This window comes from Aquarana catesbeiana, linkage group LG13 (genome assembly GCF_042186555.1).
Source record: "Aquarana catesbeiana isolate 2022-GZ linkage group LG13, ASM4218655v1, whole genome shotgun sequence".
In the NCBI taxonomy this organism is placed as follows: domain Eukaryota; kingdom Metazoa; phylum Chordata; class Amphibia; order Anura; family Ranidae; genus Aquarana; species Aquarana catesbeiana.
The window spans coordinates 231,744,405-231,752,217 of record NC_133336.1 but is presented as its reverse complement, the minus strand read 5'-3'; positions in this window follow the sequence as shown (position 1 = coordinate 231,752,217).

Below are 7,813 nucleotides of genomic sequence, written 5' to 3'. Positions count from 1 at the left end.
CACCAGCACCAGTGCCTAAGGCCCAATTTTTCTGCCCCTGTCTAACAGGGGCGTGTAATTACAATTTTTGAAGCAATAATTTGCAGCAGGGCTCGTTCCTGCGTTCCAACTAGAGTGTCTGTGAGGGGTTGCAGTGTTGTGGCACCAGCACCAGTGCCTAAGGCCTAATTTTTCAGCTCCTGTTCAACAGGGGCATGTAATTACAATTCTTGATCTAATATTTCACAGCAGGGCCCTGTGAGGGCTTACAGTGTTGTGGCCACAGCAACACCTAAGGCCCAAATTTCTGCTGAGTATATAGGGCAGGACCCTACTTTCAAACATCTAACTTACAAACGACTCCTACTTGCAAACGGAAGGAGACAACAGGAAGTGAGATGAAATCTACCCCTAGGAAGGGAAATTCTCTCCTGTAAGAGTTAATATGGGAAAACAATTTCTCCTTTCCACTGATGCTTTCCAATCCTTGTTCCACAAAAAAACCCAAATTTTCAAAAAACATTTTTCATTGGGACAAAAAAGTGAGGTGAAATCTTCTGAAGAGGAGGAAAGACAGCAAAACAAATGTCACAGGGGTGATAACCCTTCCCTATGTTTTCCAAAAAGCTTAGAAAAGATTTTTTGGCTGGAGCTAAACACGTTAAAAATGTTCAAAATTACAAACAGATTCTACTTAACAACAAACCTACAGTCCCTGTCTTGTTTGCACCGCCTGTATACTGCTGTTCAGAGTATATAGGGCCTGGTGGCCCCACACCTTTCCTTATTTTAATTTGGGTGCGGGGTTCCCCTTAATATCCATACAAGACCCAAAGGGCCTGGTAATGGACTGGGGGGTACCCATGCCGTTTGTCTCACTGATTTTCATCCATATTGCCATGACCCGACATGACATTAAACCCGCAAGCAGTTTTAAATGAGATTTTTTCCTTTAAAAATGACATTTGGTGCAGAGACTGTTCTAAACATGGGAAACACGCGTCACTTTACAGGCATACTATAGACACCCCCCAGGTACGATATTTAAAGGAATATTTCACTTTTTTTTTTTTACTTTAAGCATCATTAAAATCACTGCTCCCGAAAAAACGGCCGTTTTTAAAAGTTTTTTTTGCATTGATACATGTCCCCTGGGGTAGGACCCGGGTCCCCAAACCCTTTTTAGGACAATACCATGCAAATTAGCCTTTAAAATGAGCACTTTTGATTTCGAACGTTCGAGTCCCATAGACGTCAATGGGGTTCTAACGTTCGTGCGAACTTTCGGTCCGTTCGCGGGTTCTGGTGCGAACCGAACCGGGGGGTGTTCGGCTCATCCCTAGTGAAGAATTATCTCAGTTAAAGATTTCCATTGATGAACAGCTTTGACTGGCCTAAGTTTATTTAAGAATACAGAGTGTATTAAACAGCATCCTCTGAGGAGAAAACACATCTGGATTCTAAAAGGAAAATACTATACAAGATTGTAAGGCTGAGTTAACCCTTGCAGAGGTGTCACAGCTAGAGAACTTTGGTGGGTTGGATATCCTGAAAACATAGCAGCTAGCTTACCAAGAAATGAGTGACTGGTGGGGGTGATGGAAGGCCCAGGTAATGAAGGGATTGGTGTGCTTTGGGTCCCTTTCCTAGCAGCCTGGACTTCCTTCTTGGGTCTGGCTGCAGTATGGGGCTTCCCTGTGACCTAGTTGAGGAAGACATAGGTCTTGAAAAGAAGAGGGAGGCACAGTGCTGGCAAAGGTAAGGACAAGTGCAGCCCTGGCCAAAAGTTTTGAGAATGACACAAATATTAATTTTCACAAAGTCAGTTTTATGATGGCAATTTGCATATACTCCAGGATTGTTATGAAGAGTGATCAGATTAATTGCAATTAATGGCAAAGTCCCTCTTTGCCATGAAAATGAACATAATCCCAAAAAGAACATTTGGACTGCATTTCAGTAAATCACTCTGTAATGCTGATTGAGTTAGAATAAGAGACTGGAAGCTTTAAAAAGGAGGGTGGTGCTTGAAACATTGTTCTTCTTCATGGTTAACCATGTTTACCTGCAAAAAAACATATGCAGTCATCATTGCTTTGCATTAAAAGGGATTCACAGGCAAGGATATTGTTGCTACTAAGATTGCACCTAAATCAACTATCGGATCATCAAGAACTTCACGCAGAGAGGTTCAATTGTTGTGAAGAAGGCTTCAGGCTGCCCACGAAAGTGCAGCAAGCACCAAGACCATCTCCTACAGTTTATTCAGCTGTGGGATCAGATCACCACCAGTGCAGAGCTTGCTCCGGAATGGCAGCAGGCAGGTGTGAGTACATCGGCACGCACAGTGAGAAGAAGAAGGGCACCAAAGCAGCCACTTCTCTCCAGGAAAAACATCAGGGACAGACTGATATTCTGCAATAGGTACAGGGATTGGACTGCTGAGGACTGGGGTAAAGTCATTTTCTCTGATGAATCCCCTTTCTGATTGTTTGGGGCATTCGGAAAAACACCTTCTCCGGAAAAGAAAGGTGAGCTCTACCATCAGTTCTGTGTCATGCCAACAGTAAAGCATCCTGAGATGCTGTGTGAGCTCTCTTCTCAGCCAAGGGAGTGGGCTCACTCACAATTTTGCCAAGAACACAGCCATGAATAAAGAATGGTAAAAAAACATCCCCCAAAAGCAACTTCTCCCAACCATCCAAGAACAGTTTGGTGATGAACAATGCCTTTTCCAGCATGATGGAGCACCTTGAGGCAAAAGTAATAACCAAGTGGCTTGGGGAACAAAATATCAAAATTTTGGGTCCATGGCCAGGAAACTCCCCAGACCTTAATCCCATTGAGAACTTGTGGTCAATCCTCAGGAGGAGGGTGAACAACCCCCCCCCCCCCCCACACACACACACACACACACAAATTCCAAGCACTGATTATGCAAGAATGGGCTACCATCAGTCAGGATGTGGCCCAGAAGTTGATTGATAGCATGCCAGGGAGAATTGCAGAGGTCTTGAAAAAGAAGGGTCAGCACTGCAAATATTGACTCTTTGCATAAACTTTACTTTATTGTCAATAAAAGCCTTTGAAATTCATGAAATGTGTGTAATTATACTTCAGTATACCATAGTAAAATCTGACAAAAAGATCTAAAACCACTAAAGCAGCAGACTTAGTGAAAATTAATATTTGTGTCATTCTCAAAACTTTTGGCCAGGGCTGTATGTGAATACAGAGTCACTAAAGAGAGTGGCAGGTCGTAAGCTGTTGAGGTCCAGAAAAAAGGATGCTCTCCCGTAGCGTCAACAGGAGAGTGAAGATGTCAAGCGGAGTGCTGCCAACTCAACCGTCTACATGTTATCACAGCTTTTAGGGGCACAAAGGGACATCTATACTCCTCCTTGTAACCCTGCTAACACATGAGGATCTTCCAGGTATGACACATGCATACATTGGTCCAAGCTGAAACAATGTGTAGTCGGACCCAGGTGTTTGGTAACCAAGTTGGAGTAAATGCTCTAGGGGGAGTTCAAGTCGGGGATCCATAGTGGAGAAGGATCTGGGGTTTTGGTAGATCATAAGCTTAATAATAGCATGCAATGCCAAGCTGCGGTTTTCAAAGCGAGCAAAGTCCTTTCTTGCACTAAGAGAGATATGGACCCCAGAGAGAGAGATATAATTTTACCCCCCTGTACAAATCATTAGTAAGACCTCATTTGGAATATGCAGTTCAGTTTTGGGCACCAGTTCTCAAAAAGGATATCAGGGAGCTGGAGAAAGTGAAGAGAAGGGCAACCAAACTGATAAGAGGCATGGAGGAGCTCAGCTATGAGGAAAGATTAGAGGAACTGAATTTATTCTCTCTTGAGAAGATTAAGGGGGGATATGATCAACATGTACGGTCAAAAAGAGATTTTATCTCCAAATATGGAAAGGTTTCCTTATAGTTATGTCCTGTACACACAATCGGACTTTCCGACAACAAAACAGCAGATTTTTATTCGAAGGATGTTGGCTCCAACTTGTCTCGCATGGACTTTTGTCTGACGGACTTGTGTACACACGATCGGAAAGTCCAACAACAAACATTTGAAAATTTGAGAACCTGCTAGCAAACATTTGTTGGTGGAAAGTCCGACATCAAATCTTCGATGGAGCATACACACGGTCGGACTTTCCGCCAACAAGCTTACATCCAACATTTGTTGTCGGAAAATCCGATCGTGTCTACCCAGCATAAGAGCTATGAAAATGTGGAATAGACTCCCTCCAGAGGTGGTTCTGGCCAGCTCAGTCGATTGCTTTGAGAAAGACCTGGATTCTTTCCTAAATGTTCATAATATAACTGGGTACTAACATTTATAGGTAAAGTTGATCCAGGGAAAATCTGATTGCTTCATGGGGGATCAGAAAGGAATTTTTTCCCCTGCTGTAGCAAATTGGATCATGCTTTGCTGGAGTTTTTCACCTTCCTCTGGGTCAACTGTGGGTATAGGATTGGGTATATGGAATTGTATCATATTATTTTTTATTTATTTATTTATTTTTATGGTTGAACTAGATGGACTTGTGTATTTTTTCAACCTGACTAACTACCGTATTTATCAGTGTATAACGTGCACTTTTTCCCCCTTAACGTAGGGGGGAAATAGCGCGTGCGTGTTATACGTTGATATAGGCTACCTTGGAGGGAAAGGAGGAAACGAGCACGGCCGAAACACAGAGCCACAATCTCCTGTGTACTTGGCTCTCCTCGCACCCAGTCCCACCCCCTGGACAGTTCCAGCATTGATGTCCCGGCATTGGACCACTGTTATGTCCATCATAGGGGCCGAGCCAAGGGGCGGGACTGGGTGTGACTGCGAGCCGAGCCGAGTACACAGGACATCCAGCTCTGTCTATCCCAGCATAGACAAGGCTGCATATGGGCACGGATAAGCCTGAAATAATGGACAAGGCTGCAGATGGGCACTAATTAGGCTGTAAGGATGAGCAAGGCTGCAGATGGGCACTGATTAGGCTGCAATGATGGGCAAGGCTCCAGATGGGCACTGTTCAGGTTGCAAAAATGGGCAAGGCTGCAAATGGGCACTGTTTAGGCTGCAATTATGGGCAAGGCTGTAGCTGGGCACTGATTAGGCTGTAATGATGAGCAAGGCTGCAAATGGGCACTGATTAGGCTGCAATGATGGGCACGGCTGCAGATGGGCACTGTACAGGTTGCAATGATGGGCAAGGCTGCAGATGGGCACTGATCAGGCTGCAATTATGGGCCAGGCTGTAGCTAGGCACTGATGAGCAAGGCTGCAGATGGGCACTGATTAGGCTGCAATGATGGGCAAGGCTGCAGATGAGCACTGTTTAGGCTGCAATTAGGGGCAAGGCTGTAGCTGGACACTTATTAAGCTGTAACGATGAGCAAGGCTGCAGATGGGCACTGATTAGGCTGCAATGATGGGCAAGGCTGCAGATGGGCACTGTTCAGGTTGCAATGATGGGCAAGGCTGCAAATGGGCACTGTTTAAGCTGCAATTATGGGCAAGGCTGTAGCTGGGCACTGATTAGGCTGTAATGATGAGCAAGGCTGCAAATGGGCACTGATTAGGCTGCAATGATGGGCACGGCTGCAGATGGGCACTGTACAGGTTGCAATGATGGGCAAAGCTGCAGATGGGCACTGGTCAGGCTGCAATTATGGGCAAGGCTGTAGCTAGGCACTGATGAGCAAGGCTGCAGATGGGCACTGATTAGGCTGCAATGATGGGCAAGGCTGCAGATGGGCACTGTTTAGGCTGCAATTATGGGCAAGGCTGTAGCTGGACACTTATTAGGCTGTAACGATGAGCAAGGCTGCAGATGGGCACTGATTAGGCTGCAATGATGGGCAAGGCTGCAGATGGGCACTGATCAAACTGCAATTATGGGCAAGGCTTTAGATGGGCACTGATTAGGCTGCAATGATGGGCAAGGCTGCAATGATGGGCAATGGCAAGGCTGCAGATGGGCACTGACCCTTATTTTGCTTCAAAATTCTTTATTTAAAATTTAAGGTTTTTTCCTAAAATTTCCCTCTTAAAATTAAGGTGCGTGTTATACGCCGATAAATACGGTATGTAACTATGTAAGGTGGCAACAGGGCACGTAGAACATGGGAAAATCTGGTACAGCAGTATTTTAGAAAAGGTCTTGCAGAACACAGTCTCAGTATTATAGAAGACACTTTAGAAGGCTTACGATGCCCAAAAACATCTGATGAAGGAGGCGACTGAAGGTGGTATGGAAGCAAAGGCACCTGAAAGGCAGAAGGAGTTCCTAGCTTGGCAGCTCAGTTGTGCGATCCCTGCTTGGTCCATTCTCCACTGGAATTCCTCTTTAGACTATAAGACAAAGAGAGGGCTACAACACCGCTGCAGGTGATACAATAGCTGTACTAAAGATCTGGTGCTGGTCCAGTCCGTGAACTAAAAGACTTTCAAAGTTTGTGCAAAAGAGGTGACCGCACTCCAATCTTCAGAAGTATGAATGCTTTTAATCCTAAAAAATCCATGCATTACATCAATAGACCACAATACAACAGGACTATAGCAGCAAGGTTTAACTCGTTGGCTGATTTTTCATTCAGATATCCTCTGTGAAAAATGACAGTGTTTATCCCCGACTAAAAAACTATTTGCTTTTTGTCCAAAATTTACACTAGAACAAAAGATTGATAGGAAGAGACATAAACAGGAAAACAGCAATCACTCCTGCCATCCGAATGTGCCCCATCAGCAGTTATAACTGACACCGTACTATCATCTAATAATAGACTCAACACACCATCCTGATCTTCCTGTTTTTTTCTCATTTCAATATTTTTAAGGGTTAGATGTGACATTTACCAAACCCCCTCTACAAGGGAATCAATTACTGTCATTTAAAACACATTGACCATTAGGATACACCTGCAGTGAAAATGTATTGAATGTCACATTGACTATTTTTTTTTTTTTTTACCACTTAATATCTACCAGATCATTTTGTTTTTTTTTTTTGTTGTTGTTGTTGTTTTTGTTTTTTGTCAAATTCTGCATTTTCTTGCTACAAAGTTACTTTAACCCCTTCAATAACGGGAACTTTCCCCCCTTCCTGCCCAGATCCATTTTCAGCTTTCAGCTCTGTTGCATTTTGAAATGACATTTTTATCATTTTTTTTCCCCACAAATAGAGTTTTCTTTTGGTGGTATTTGATCACCTCTGGGATTTTTATTTTTTGCACAAAAAAACACTGAAAATTTTGAACAAGAACATTTTCTTTTATTTTTGTGTAAATAAGTATGTTTTCTCCTTCACTGATGGGCACTGATGAGGCAGTACTGATCAGCACTGATGGGCACTGATGATGAAGCGCTTATATGCAGCACTGATGGGCACTGATAAGTGGCACTGATATGCAGCACTGATGGGCACTGACAGGCACTGATAGGTGGCATTGATATGGGGCACTGATAGGTGGCACTGATATGCAGCAATGATGGGCACTGATAGGGGGCACTGATGGGTGGTGCTAGTGGGCCCTGATGGGTACTGATAGGTGGCACTGATTGGCACTGATGATGAAATGCTTATATGCAGCACTGATGGGCACTGATAGGTGGCACTGATATGCAGCACTGATGGGCACTGATAGGCGGCACTGATAGGTGGCACTGATATGCAGCACTGATGGGCACAGATAAGTGGCACTTATAGGTGGCACTGGTGGGCACTGATGGTTACTGATAGGTGGCACTGATTGGCACTGATATGCGGCACTGATAGATGGCACTGTCAGGCAGCACTGATCAGTAGGCAC